General features: G+C 44.8%; 1 protein-coding gene and 2 pseudogenes across 8 annotated transcripts in view; all 3 read left to right on the forward strand.

Moving 5' to 3' along the window:
• Window positions 1–1,769: 1,769 nt before the first annotated feature.
• LOC102128754 (small ribosomal subunit protein uS17m pseudogene) lies at window positions 1,770–8,055 on the forward strand (annotated as a pseudogene).
• A 1,742-nt stretch (window positions 8,056–9,797) lies between these two features.
• On the forward strand, window positions 9,798–10,548 carry LOC141408152 (peptidyl-prolyl cis-trans isomerase A-like; annotated as a pseudogene).
• Window positions 10,549–11,678: 1,130 nt separating this feature from the next.
• EIF2B3 (eukaryotic translation initiation factor 2B subunit gamma) overlaps window positions 11,679–14,006 on the forward strand; it is a 146,259-nt gene continuing 143,931 nt past the window's right edge. For 5 of the 8 annotated variants that reach the window (XM_074008641.1, XM_074008646.1, XM_045372204.3 and 2 more), the window contains exon 1: window positions 11,679–11,781. The gene's annotated coding sequence lies outside the window, so the exon portion shown is untranslated. Of the gene's footprint in view, window positions 11,855–14,006 lie in introns of all 8 variants that reach the window. The other 3 variants (XM_074008645.1, XM_015451901.4, XM_074008631.1) reach the window with 1 other exon arrangement.

Genomic DNA, 14,006 nt, shown 5'->3' on the forward strand with positions numbered 1-14,006 from the left:
TCTTGGGTTCACACCATTCTCCTGACTCAGCCTCCCGAGTAGCTGGGACTACAGGCGCCTGCCACCACGCCCAGCTAATTTTTTTGTATTTTTAGTAGAGATGGAATTTCACCGTGTTAGCCAGGATGGTCTTGATCTCCTGACCTTGTGATCTGCCTGCCTTGGCCTCCCAAAGTGCTGGGATTACTGGCGCGAGCCACCATGCCCAGCCTAGAATAACTTCTTAAAATCATCAAACTGCAAAACTGCCCTGTAAAAAGAATGAATCGATTTCATTCCCTCTAATGTCGATTTCCTAAAATCTCACCACACTTAAAAATGTTTTCTGTCAATTCAGTGTGCTGGGAAATGGTAAAATTGTTATGTTTTATTTGCATTGCTTTGTTTAGTATATGGAGCCATGATTTTTCTTCTTTATGAGCTACCTTCGTATATTTTTGTCCATTTTTCTGTTGTTTTCATTATATTTTTCTTAATGATTTTTAGCAACCTTTGCGTGGTACTAAAATAATAAAAGCTTGGTAGTTGCCGATCATCCTCTTAGCAAAGCACTGTGCTGTGTAACATACATTCACTGTCTTGTTTTATCTTTTCAACAACTCCGTGAAGTAAGTACTATTATTATGCCCCTTTCCAGATGAGAAACCTAGAGCAACGAGGAATTAAATTACTTGCCCAGGATAAGTGGTTAAGTGATGGAGATTAGGATGGTAGTCTGCCAGCTCCAAAGCCTACTGACTCAAGTCACTAAGGTGTTATATCCTAACCCCGTTGTCTGTCATGTCAGATGTTGCAAATGTTTTCATAGTCTGTCCTTTGCCTTTTAATTTCATGTATGTTCTTTTCTAATGTAAAAAGTTCAAAATTTTTTTAATAATTTTTTTTTTTTTTTTTTTTTTGAGACGGAGTCTCGCTCTGTCACCCAGGCTGGAGTGCAGTGGCCGGATCTCAGCTCACTACAAGCTCCGCCTCCCGGGTTCACGCCATTCTCCGGCCTCAGCCTCCCGAGTAGCTGGGACTACAGGCGCCCGCCACCTCGCCCGGCTAGTTTTTTTTGTATTTCTTAATAGAGACGGGGTTTCACCGTGTTAGCCAGGATGGTCTCGATCTCCTGACCTCGTGATCCGCCCGTCTCGGCCTCCCAAAGTGCTGGGATTACAGGCTTGAGCCACCGCGCCCGGCCATAATTTTTTTTTTGAGATGGAGTTTCGCTGTTGTTGCCCAGGCTGAAGTGCCATGGCACAATCTCTGCTCATCACAACCTCTGCCTGCTGGGTTCAAGCAATTTTCCTGCCTCAGCCTCCTTAGTAGCTAGGATTATAGGCATGTGCCACCATGCCTGGCTAATTTTGTATTTTTAGTAGAGACGGGGTTTCCCCACATTGGTCAGGCTGGTCTGGAACTCCCGACCTCAGGTGATCAGCTCGCCTCGGCCTCCCAAAGTGCTGGGATTATAGGCTGGGCGCGGTGGCTCACGCCTGTAATCCCAGCACTTTGGGAGGCCGAGGCGGGCGGATCACAAGGTCAGGAGATCGAGACCACGGTGAAACCCCGTTTCTACTAAAAATAAAAAAAATAAGCCGGGCGAGGTGGCGGGCACCTGTAGTCCCAGCTACTCAGGAGGCTGAGGCAGGAGAATGGCATGAACCCGGGAGGCAGAGCTTGCAGTGAGCCAAGATCGCGCCACTGCACTCCAGCTTGGGGGAACAGAGCAAGATTCCGTCTCAAAAAAAAAAAAAAAAAAAGTAAGTGCTGGGATTAGGGGCGTGAGCCACTTCGCCCAGCCAGATTTTTTTATTTATTTATTTTTGTTATGATTTTATTTTAGACAGGGTCACTCTGTCCCCCAGGCTGGACTATAGTGGCATAAGCTTGGCTCACTGCAACCTCCACCTCCAGGCCAGGCGATCCTCCCACCTCAGCCTCCCAAGTAGCTGAGACTACAGGCATGCACCACCACACCCAGCCAACTTTTTTTTTTCTTTCTTTTTTTTTTTTTTGTAGAGCCAGGGTCTCAGCATGTTGCCTAGGCTGGTCTTGAACTCCTGGGCTCAAGCAATCGGCCCGCCTCAGCCTCCCAAAGTGCTAGGATTACAGGCATGAGCCACCACGCCTGGCCAATAATTTTTTTTTTTTAATTTTTATGGGTACATAGTAGGTTTATATATTTATGGGGTACGTGAGATGTTTTGATACAGGCATGCAATGTGTTATAGTCACATCAGGGTAAATGGGGGTATTCATCCCCTCAAGCATTTATCCTTTGTGTTGCAAACAATCCGTTTATACCATTTTAGTTGGTTTGGTTTGGTTTGGTTTTTTGAGAGAGTCTTGCTCTGCAGGCTGGAGTGCAGTGGTGCAATCTCGGCTCACTACAACCTCCACCTCCCGGGTTCAAGCGATTATCCCACCTCAGCCTCCCAAGTAGCTGGGCCTACAGGTGCCAGCCACCATGCCTGGCTAATTTTTGTATTTTTAGTAGAGATGGGGGTTTCACCATGTTGGCCAGGCTGGTCTTGAACTCCTGACCTCAGGCGATCCGCCCACCTCAGCCTCCCGAAGTGCTGGGATTACAGATGTGAACCACCATGCCTGGCCTCTTTTAGCTGTTTTAAAGTGTGCAGTTAAATTATTATTGACTATAGTCAACCTGTTGTGCTGTCAGACACAAGGCATTACTCATTCAGACTCTTTTTTGTACTCGTTAACCATCTTTATCTCCCCCTAATCCCCCCACTCCCCTTCCCAGCCTCTGGTAACCATCCTTCTCTATCTCTATGGGTTCAATTGTTTTGATTTTTAGACCTCAACATGTTTATGAGCTCAAAATTTTTTCTTTATGGAAAACCTATATTGGATATATACCATGGGGAGGCAATATACTGTTGTGTACTAGTTAAGAGCACATTCTTTGGAGTCAGCTTGACTATATCCATATTCTGGCTATGCCACATACTAGCTATTGACCATGGGCAAGTTGCTTAACCTTCCTGTGCCTCAGATTCCACCTTTAAATTTATTTACTTATTTTTTGAGATGGAGTTTCACTCTTGTTGCCCAGGCTGGAGTGCAATGGCACGATCTCCACTCACCGCAACCTCCACCTCCCAGGTTCTGGGCCAAAATGAACTTTTTTTTTAGATTTCACATATAAGTGAGATCATACAGTGTTTTTTGTTTTTGTGTGTGTGTGTGTGCCTGGCTTATTTCACTTAGCATAATGTTCTCCAGTTCCACCCATGCTGTTATGAATGACAGAAGATATTTCTTTTTAAAGGCTGTATAATATTCCTGTGTATGTGTGTATGTATGTGTGTGTGGATGTGTGTGTGTGTGTGTACTGTTTATCTACTGATACACACTGAGGTTACTTCCTTATTTTGGCTATTGTGAATAATGCTGAAATGAACATGGGAGTGCAGATATCTCTTCAACATTCTGATTTCAATTTCTTTGGATATATACCCAGATGTGGTATTGCTGGATCATAAGGTAATTCTTTTTTAGTGTTATGGTTTTTGGGTTTTGCTTGTTTATTTGTTTGCTTGTTGAGGAAAGGTCTCATTCTACTGCCCAGGCTAGAGTGCAGTGGCACCATCTTGGCTCACTGCAACCTCAATCTCCTGGACTTAAGCCATCCTCTGACCTCGGCCTCCTGAAGTGCTGGGATTTCAGGTGTGAGCCACTGTGCTAGGCTCCAATTTAAAAACAAGGGAAAAATCAGCCAGTTGAAAAGTCGTTTTCCATAAAGGGGAAAAAAATCACCAAATTGATTAAATCACTTATTTTTTAAAAGTTACTCACCATTTTAGAACATGAATGCCCAGATTCTGACCTTTAAAACCACCAATGAAGAAAATTCTGTGTGCTTGAAAAGAAATACTAAAGTTCTAATTAATGAAAACTGTTTCCAAGTTCCTTTTGTTAAATACTGTAGCATCATTTTATCTCTAACTTATCATGGATCTATTGGGCAATTACTGGGCTTATGTACAAAACTACAGCACAAGGCTGGGTACAGTGGTCACGCCTGTAATCCTAGTTCTTTAGGAGGCTGAAGCGGGGGAATATCTTGAGCCCAGGAGTTCAAGACCAGCCTTGGCAACATAGTCAGAACTTGTCTCTACTAAAAACAAAAATTTTAATTAATGAGGCATGGTGGCAGGCACCTGTAGTCACAGCTACTCTGGCGGCTGAGGTGGGAAGATCACTTAAGCTCAGCAGGTCAAGGCTGCAGTGAGCTGTGATCGTGCCACTGCGCTTCAGCCTGGGTGACAGAGCAAGACCCTGTCTCAATCAATCAACAAAATGCAAATATTTTAGGACCTGCAATTGTTTGCCAAAGTGGAATTTCTTTTTTCATTTTTATCTTTCATTCACTACTCTAAAAACAATAATTCCCCGCCCCACTGACAAGTCTCTGGCCAAATGGAGTAGATGGATATTGTGAGGTGGCCAGCAAATTCCCAGCGAGATCTCTAGCAGACCGTGGGAAGAGAGTTTGTGAGCCAAGGCCCAAATTTTGAAAGGTTTCTTTTGTCTTCCACAGTTTAGAGAGCTTGCCCTTGTTAAGTTATTCCCCCACCACATATGAACACACAAACACACACACACATATATACACACAAATATCCCTTAGGGAAGAAATGAGGATAATTGAGGTCAAGATGAAACAAACATTTCAGGGAATACCCTGTATTTAATAAGCATTTATTAAGTATCACCTGTGTACTTAATAAATAATAATAAATAAGCATGGGGCTAGGCATGGATAATAATATGAATTGACAGTGAGGAGGAAAGTTCAGAAGAAGAGATGCTGTCAGCAACCTGGCTCTCAGCCCAGTTTTCCCACCACCAAATGGGATGTCAAGGGAAAATCGTAAGATTTCAATTCATCCAATATTATTCACTGAGCATGTCCCAGGTTCTATGCAAGGCGCTCCTAGTGTGATAAAGTCATGGAAAAGAGGATGACAGTCCTTTATGGTGAGTGCCATAATGTAAGTCCTAGAAGCAGTAAGAGCCAGGAGGAATCCATAAGGCAGTAGTTTTTCAAATGTGCTCCATGGGTTTCTGAGAATCCCTAAGACCCTTTCAGGGGATCTGTCAGGTCAGAACTATTTTCATAATAATATTAAAATATATTTATGTTTTTCATCGTATTGATATTTGCATTGATGGTGCCAAAGCAATGGTGGGTAAAACTTCTGGTGCTTTACTGAGCATGAATCGAAGCATTGGCACCAAACTGTACAATAGTCATTTTATTTTTTAGTCCCATACACTTGCAATAAAAGTAAGAATAAACATTAAGGCCAGGCACAGTGGCTTACCCCTGTAATCCTAGCACTTTGGGAGGCTGAGGTGGGAGGATCCCTTGAGCCAAGGAGGCAGAGGTGCCAAGATCATGCCACTCTACTCTAGCCTGGTCAACAGAGTGAGACCCTGTCTTAAAGAAAAAAAAAATTGGCCAGGCACAGTGGCTCACACCTGTAATCCCAGCACTTTGGGAGGCCGAGACGAATAGATCACTTAAGGTCAGGAGTTTGACACCAGCCTGGCCAATGTGGTGAAGCCCCATCTCCACTAAAAATACAAAAATTAGCAGGGTGGTGCATGCCTGTAATCCCAGCTACTAGGGAGGCTGAGGCAGGAGAATGGCGTGAACCTGGGAGGCAGAGCTTGCAGTGAGCCGAGATCGCGCCACTGCACTCCGTCCAGCCTGGGCGAAAGAGTGAGACTCCGTCTCAAAAGAAAAAAAAAAAAGAAAAAAGAAAAAAAATTAAACAAAGTCACTTACACTTAAGAAAGTCTTTGATTAAGCAGTAAGCTATATTAATTTTATTAAACATTGGCCTGAGTACATGTCTTTTTTTTTTTTTTTTTTTTTGAGATGAAATCTCACTCTGTTGCCCAAGTTGGAGTGCAGTGGCACGATCTCAGCTCACTGAGACCTCCACCTCCCGGGTTCAAGTGATTCTCCTGCCTCAGCCTCCCAAATAACTGGGAATACAGGCACACGCCACCACGCCCAGCTAATTTTTGTATTTTTAGTAGAGACAGGGTTCCACTATATTGGCCAGGCTGGTCTTGAACTCCTGACCTCGTGATCCACCCGCCTTGGCCTCCCAAAGTGCTGGGATTACAGGCGTGAGCTACCATGCCCAGCCCATGTCTCTCTCTCTCTTTTTTTTGGCTACCAAATATCCTAGTTTACTGAGTACGTGTCTTTTTAATACTCTGTATAATGAGGTGGGAAGTACACATTTAGCCTTCTGTGCATACAAAAGAAGTATGATTGTTGTCTCCAACAGAAACAGTTTTGTGATAGTTTGAGCTGCAAGTTGAACTACTGCTTTTTCATGGAGCACTATATTTAATCGAAAGAACAAGTGGAGGTGGCTGCACAGTCATGGCGGAGGTGACCAAAGCCACATAATGTCCGTAGTTCATGCATCCATCCATGCCAAATGGATGGTGGAGAAGGTGATTAGGACAAAAGTGCAAAAGACTGCTAAAGTGAGAGTGACCAGGCTTGTTCTGGATGCCTATTTGTTAGAGTATTATAATAAGCGGAAAACCTACTTTGCTCGTGATGCCCTTCAGCAGTGCACAGTTGGGGATATTGTGCTTCTCAGAGCTTTACCTGTTCCACAAACAAAGCATGTGAAACATGAACTGGCTGAGATTGTTTTCAAAGTTGGAAAAATCATAGATCCAGTGACAGGAAAGCCCTGTGCAGGAATTACCTACCTGGAGAGTCCATTGAGTTTGGAAGCCACCCAGTTAAGCAAAAATCTGGAAGAACTTAATACCTCTTCAGCACAGTGGCGGGAGAGTGGAAGAAGGAGCTAAAGGGAAAGATTGACATGTTTATGTTATGGAAAAAGAATTTTTTCTAAGTTTCATCGCAAACTGTGTCCAGTTTGTGGTGTTTATGAAATAGCTAAAAGCAAATGAAGGGCATATTACGGTTTTTCATTTAAAAAAAAAAAAGAAAGAAGAACAACTGACCAACTATGCCTGCCAATGTATAAACAAAGTGAGCCAGCTACTTCAAGGGAAACCACTAACAGTATTTGCTGCCAATGATAATATTTGAGCTTTGAAGAGAAAATTAGAATTGTTTATTTGTTTTTTGTTGTTTTTTTGTTTTGTTTTGTTTTTGAGATGGAGTCTTGCTCTGTCACCCAGGCTGGAGTGCAGTGGCGCAATCTCAGCTCACTGTAAGCTCCGCTTCCCAGGTTCATGCCATTCTTCTGACTCAGGCTCCCGAGTAGCTGGGACTATAGGCGCCTGCCACCATGTCCAGCTAATTTTGTATTTTTAGTGGAGACGGGGTTTCACTGTGTTAGCCAGGATGGTCTCGATCTCCTGACCTCGTGATCCACCTGCCTCGGCCTCCCAAAGTGCTGGGAGTACAGGCTTGAACCACCACGCCTGGCCAAAAATTAGAATTTTATAAAACTTGTATCTGTCATCATCAGCTTCCCAGCTTTCCAATATTTAAGAATTTTTCTGATGAGGTTGTTAGTAATATTAACAAATGTGATTTTAAAATATTGTATAATGAGTCAGTGTTAGGAACATCTGCGTAACTCTGTGAACCAATATTTTACATATTATTAGTATACCAAGTTGCAAGGTCATGCATGGGGAAAATGTCCATTCAAAGTGCAAGTATTGTAACAAAGTACAAAATGTTCATTGATATAATTTCCGATTCTACATTGCAACAAACCTTTAACAAACTACCACTTGTTGAATTTTGGTATAGTATCAAAGAATATCTAAAATTATCTGAAAAGGTTATTAAAAGCTCTCTTACCAACTACGTATCTATGTGAAGTCACATTTTTATGATAAAATTAAACCAAAATAATATATCACAGTAATGGAAAAATCAAGCTGTTTTCTGTTAAGCCAGTCACTAAAGAGACTTCAAAAAGGTGAAACAATGGCATTCATCTCACTAAACTTTTTGTTTTGAAAATGTAGTTGGCCTGGCACAATGGCTCACGCATGTAATCCCAGCACTTGGGAGGTCAAGGCAGGCAGATCACCTGAGGTCAGGAGTTTGAGACTAGCCTGACCAACATGGAGAAACGCCGTCTCTACTACAAAGACAAAATCAGCTGGGCGTGGTGGCGCATGCCTGTAAATTCCAGTTACTTGGAGGCTGAGACAGGAGAATCACTTGAACCCAGGGGACAGAGGTCTCAGTGAACTGAGATCGTGCAGTTGCACTCCAGCCTGGGCAACAAGAGCGAAACTCTGTCTCAAAAAAAAAAAAAAAAGAATTTTTGATATGGTAAATATTGATAAATACAATCCATATAAACAAAAGCTTTCTGGGGTCCTCAGTAATTTTTAAGTATAAAGAGTCCAGAGATGAAAAAACTTGAGAATTATTGCCCTCGGGGAATAATTTAAAGTGAGTTTAAATTGAAGCAATCTCTCAACTACTTTCCACAATAGAAGAGAAAGCCCTCTAGTTCCTTGAAAAACATTCCCTAGTTTAAACATAAGGATATGAAACGGATGGCAGATACGGGGCTGACTGCTGTTCTTATAATTTCTTATTTATAATTAGTTCTTACCTCAAAACCATGCTGTAATTTCCAAAGCTTGGTTGAGGTAATACCAAAGAGAGAATATCTCTATGTTTCCATAGAGGGGTAGTCAGACTTCAGGCCTCCTGTGGCCAGATCAATCAGTTCATGGCAAGGCAAAGATAGGCTGGTTTTAGGATATGAGTCCCTTTTTTTTTTTTTTTTCTCAGGGTCTAAGCAGAACTCCTTCTGGAAAAAACGACAAGTCCTAATAATCACTGACTGCTGTATCTGCAACACCAAGCATCTAAGACACTGCTTGGCATATATTAGGCACTCAATAGATATTGTTGAAGTCATTCCTCCATGGCACATACCTATAGTCCTAGCTACTTGGGAAGCTGAGGCAAGAGGATCATTGAACCCCGGAGTTTGAGTCCAGCCTGGGCAGCATAAGCTGACCTCATTTCTAAAAATAAATGAATAAATATTGTTGAATGAAGTCAAGCTCCTTTATTTTTATTACAGAAATCATACTCTACCTTTTAGCTGGCAGGGAGGTAAAGCAACTCAAGATTTAAGAGATGAATCAGATCTGGCACAGTGGCTCACGCCTGTAATCCTACCACTTTGGGAGGCCGAGGCAGGCAGATCACTAGGTCAGGAGTTCAAGACCATCCTGGCCAATCTGACGAAACCCCATCCCTACTAAAAATACAAAAATTACCCACGCGTGGTGCCACACGCCTGTAGTCCCAGCTACTCGGGAGGCTGAGGCAGGAGAATCGCTTGAACCCAGGAGGCAGAGGTTGCAGTGAGCCGAGATTGTGCCTCTGAACTTCAGCCTGGTGACAGAGTAAGACTCCGTCTCAAAAAAAAATTATGAAATTGCAGGAATGCATGGGAAAAAGAGAATGGCCATTGGTCCTGTTATCTAGTGCAACTTGATAAACCACTCCAAAACATAGAGCTTAGAACAGCAATTATTTTATTATCTATTCGTCATTTTTTAATATTTATTTCATTTACTTAGAGATCCCATCTCTTTGTTACCCAGGTTGAAGTGCAGTGATACCATCTTGGCTCACTGCTACCTCTGCCTCTTGGGATCCAGAGATCCTCCTGCCTTCCAAGTAGCTGGGACCCCACAATGCGCCACCACACCTGGCTAATTTTTGTATTTTTAGTAGAGAGGGTGTTTCACTATGTTGCCCAGGCTGGTCTCGAACTCCTGGGCCCAAGGGATCCATCCTCCTGGCTTCCCAAAGTGCTGGGATTATAAACCTGAGCCACTGCACCTGGCCAATTACTGTTTTGTTAAAAACAGGGTCTTGGCTTTGCAGAAGCAGCCGCCGCCGGGAGCTCTGTACTATCAGCCATGGTTAACCCCACCGTGTTCCACATCGCCCACGGCAAGCCCTTGGGCCGTGTCTCCTTCCAGCCATTTGCAGACAAGGTTCCAAAGACAGCAGAAAACTTTCGTGCTCTGAGCAATGTAGAGAAAAGATGTGGTTATAAATGTTCCTGCTTTCACAGAATTATTTCAGGGTTTATGTGTCAGGGTTGTGACCTCACACGCCAAAATAATGGTACTGGTGGCAAGTCTACCTACGGGGAGAAATTTGATGACTAGAGCTTCGTCCTAAAGCATACAGCTTCTGGCATCTTGTCCATGGCAAATGCTGGACCCAACACAAACAGTTCCCAGTTTTTCAACTGCGAGACTGAGTGATTGGATGGCAAGCATGGGGTCTTTGGCAAGGTGAAAGAAGACATGAATATTGTGGAGGCCATGGGGCACTTTGGGTCCGGGAATGGCAAGACCAGCAAGAAGATCACCATTGCTGACTGTGGACAACTCTAACAAGTTTGGCTTGTGTTTTATCTTAACCGCTAGACCATTCCTTTTGTAGCTCAGGAGAGCACCCCCTTCACCTCATTTGCTTGCAGTATTTTTTTTTTTTGAGACGGAGTTTCGCCCTGTCGCCCTTTCCCAGGCTGGAGTGCAGTGGCACAATCTCGGTTCACTGTAACCTCCACCTCCCGGGTTCAAGCAATTCTCTCTCCTCGGCCTCCCGAGTTGCTGGGACTACAGGCGCATGCTGCCACGCCTGGCTAATTTTTTTTTTTTTTTTTTTTTTTAGTGGAGATGGGGTTTCATCATGTTGCCCAGGCTGATCTTGAACTCCTGAGCTCAGGCAATCCGCCCACCTCGGCCTCCCAAAGTGCTAGGATTACAGACGTGAGCCACCACACCCGGCCTGCTCGCAGTATCTTATCTTTGTGCTCTCGCTGCAGTTCCCTTTGGGTTTCACGTTTTCCTTGTTCCTTTCCATGCCTAACTGGATTGCAGAGTTCAGTTTATGATTATGAAATAAAAACTAAATTAAACAAACAAACAAACAAAAAAACCAGCGTCTGTCTCTGTCATCTAGGCAGGAGGAGTGCAGTGGCCCGATCATAGTTCCCTGCAGCCTCGAACTCCTGGGCTCAAGCGATTCTCCCACCTCAGCCTCCCGAACAGCGGGGACTACAGGCACACACTACCCAGCTAATTTTTATTTTTTTAGAGACTGGAGTCTCTCTCGCACAGGCTGGTCTTGAACTCCCGGTTTCAAGCAGTCCTCTCACCTCGGCTTCCCAAATTGCGGAGATTACAGGCATGAGCCACCATGCCCAGCCGCCCCCAGTTTTGATGACTAAAGTTAATGTGAGTGGCCTTGTTATACGTCTCACAAATAGGAAGCCCTGGCAACCCCTGCAGGAGCATTCGGTGATTTTTTTTCACTAGCTGGCCAAAATTGCGGATCCCAATGAGCTTTCTTTCACTGAATGTACTCGGAGCCAAGTCCTAGACTTACTCCCTGAGGAAAAAGGCTGAGTTGCTCCGTCTGGGTTCCTGGAACCCTGCGCTGGAATACTCAAAAGGCGTTGGTAATGTGGGACAAGTGTCGAATGCTCCTCGGTGGCCCCGCCCCCTCCGGCCCCGCCCCCTCCTCTCTGCGGCGATTGCGTCCCCTCCGTCATCCATCGCTCGGCGCTCGTCCCTTCTCCGTGGGTCTGCTCAGAGCGTTCCATCGAGTTTCTCGGCCATCGCGCGCCTGCGCCATTGGGCTGTCAGTCAGAGGCGGCGTGGAGAGCACTGGGAGCGGTTGTGGCGTGCGGGGAGCTGAGGTATAGCTGTGACTTCTGCCCTGCCAGGCCGCGCACGAGCTGGCTGACCCGGGTGAGCAGCGCGGTGGGACCACTCATCTGAGGGAGGCGGGCATGTCGAACTGGGCCGAGGTGGACCCCAAGGGGTAGGAGGGGGTGCTGAGCCCCGAAGTTGCCAGCTCGACTCCCTGCTCGACCCGACCGTGTAGCTGTGTCCGAAGTAGAAGGGAGGTTGGGGGAGAATCCGAGCCAACTACCTTATGCAACAGATGGAGAAACTAAGTTTCTAATCTCAGCTACTCGAGAGTCTGAGGCGGGAGAATCGTTTGTTGCAGTGAGCCGAATTCGCGCCATTGCACTCCAACCTGGGCAACATAGTGAGACTCTTCGTTTCAAAAAAAAAGAAAGAAAGAAAAAAGAAAAGAAAGAAAGGAAGTTTCGAGGAGGGGAGGTTCTGTTTGAAGTCACAGCTAGCGAGCGAGCACCAGACAGGCACCAGACGCCTTTAGCACTGTGCCTGCACTCTTTCGCCCCAGCCCTTCATTCGTTTATTCAGCCTTCCTTTAGTTGTTTGGATGCAGGGCAGTGAAATACAAGGAGGAATGCAGCAAGGTCTCTGCCTTCAGGCAGCACACGTGGAATGACAGACCAATTCTGTTACAGTTTTCGTATCTATTTACAACTGGAAAAGGCATGAGTGCTATGATGCAGGCAAGTCTGAGATGCGGCGAGCACCCTCTCTAAAGCTTGGGAGGCAGCGAGACTCGTTGCCAGGATTCCCGTCACCCATAGTCGTGGCAGTGACATGAGCATTTGACAGTCTGCCTGGTAACATGATTAGTTATGTAACTATTCATGCTTCCTAGGTTGCCTTTCTTCACCCAGAGCCTCCCTGAGAGCTGGAACCTCAGTTCCTAGTGACCTGGATTCTAATGCCCTTGTGCACATGTTTGAGTTTGACTCTTACACAGTTGTGAAGTTCACAGGTCCTCATTCCACTCTGATTTCTGACATCTGACTGGGAATACAGTGATGATGCACACACAGTCCAAGAAAGTCACTTTTAGACTCTTATATAGACATTTAAGAGACATTAATATTATACTTAAGTAGACATTTAAACACATGTGCAATGAAACCCTGTAAAGGCTAAGATAATCCGCACATGGCAGAGTGGAAGCACTTCGGGGAAAGGAGTCACTTCTGGAGGGGTGGGAATGGTTAGGAATGGCTTTGTAGGCAAGAGGATTCTTGAGCTGTCTTCAGAGTTTAATAGGTGATTGCTAGATGCGAGAGAAGGCAGACTAGGAAGCAACAGTAGCAGTGTAGAGACCAGAATTATGAAGCAGCATGTTCAGTTAGTAGGAAGGTTTTCCCTGATCTAGTCTCTGTCTAATAAAGCAAATACAAATATAGTGCTTCTCATGGGATGGACATTATTTTGTCTACTTTACGTAGAATAACATTTAATCTTAACAACAACTCTGTGAAGTAAAACTGTAATTATCCCCATCATAAAATGCAAAAACAGGCATAGAAAAGTTTAGTTTGCCCTAGTTCACACAGCTAATAATAAATAGTAGATCTAGAATTCAAACCTAGGCATTCTGACTCTATGGTCTGTGAACCTAACCACCAGGCTTCCTTCTGGAAGCTGAGGACACTGAGAGTTTTAAATGTCAGGCCCCTGATCACACCACCTATGAGTGACAGAATCGTGACTCAAACTCATCTTTTGACTCTTTTTTTTTTGAGACAGGGTCTCATTCTGTTGCCAAGACTGGAGTGCAGTGGTGTGCAGCCTTAACCTCCCAGGCTTAGGTGATTCTCTCACCTCAGTCTCCCGAGTATCTGGGACTACATGCATGCACCACCACAACTGGCTAATTTTTTATAGAGATGGGGTCTCACCATGTTGCCCAAGGCTGTTCTAGAATTCCTGGGCTCAAGCAATCCTCCCATCTTGGCCTCCCAAAGTGCTGGGAGCATGAGCCACTGTGCCCGGCCATCTTTTGGCTCTTTTTTATTTTTATTTGTTTTGAGACAGTCTCGCTCTGTCGCCCAGGCTGGAGTGCGACTGGTGTGATCTTAGCTCACTGCAACCTCTGCCTCCCAGGTTCAAGTGATTCTCCTGCCTCAGCCACCCGAGTAGCTGGGATTACAGGCACCTGACACCATGTTTGGCTACTTTTAAAATTATTTTTAGTAGAGACAGGGTTTCACCAAGTTGGCCAGGCTGCTCTTGAACTCCTGACCTCAGGTGATCCGCCTACCTGGGCCTCCCAAAGTGCTGAGATT

This window comes from Macaca fascicularis, chromosome 1 (genome assembly GCF_037993035.2).
Source record: "Macaca fascicularis isolate 582-1 chromosome 1, T2T-MFA8v1.1".
NCBI classification, from domain to species: Eukaryota; Metazoa; Chordata; class Mammalia; order Primates; family Cercopithecidae; genus Macaca; species Macaca fascicularis.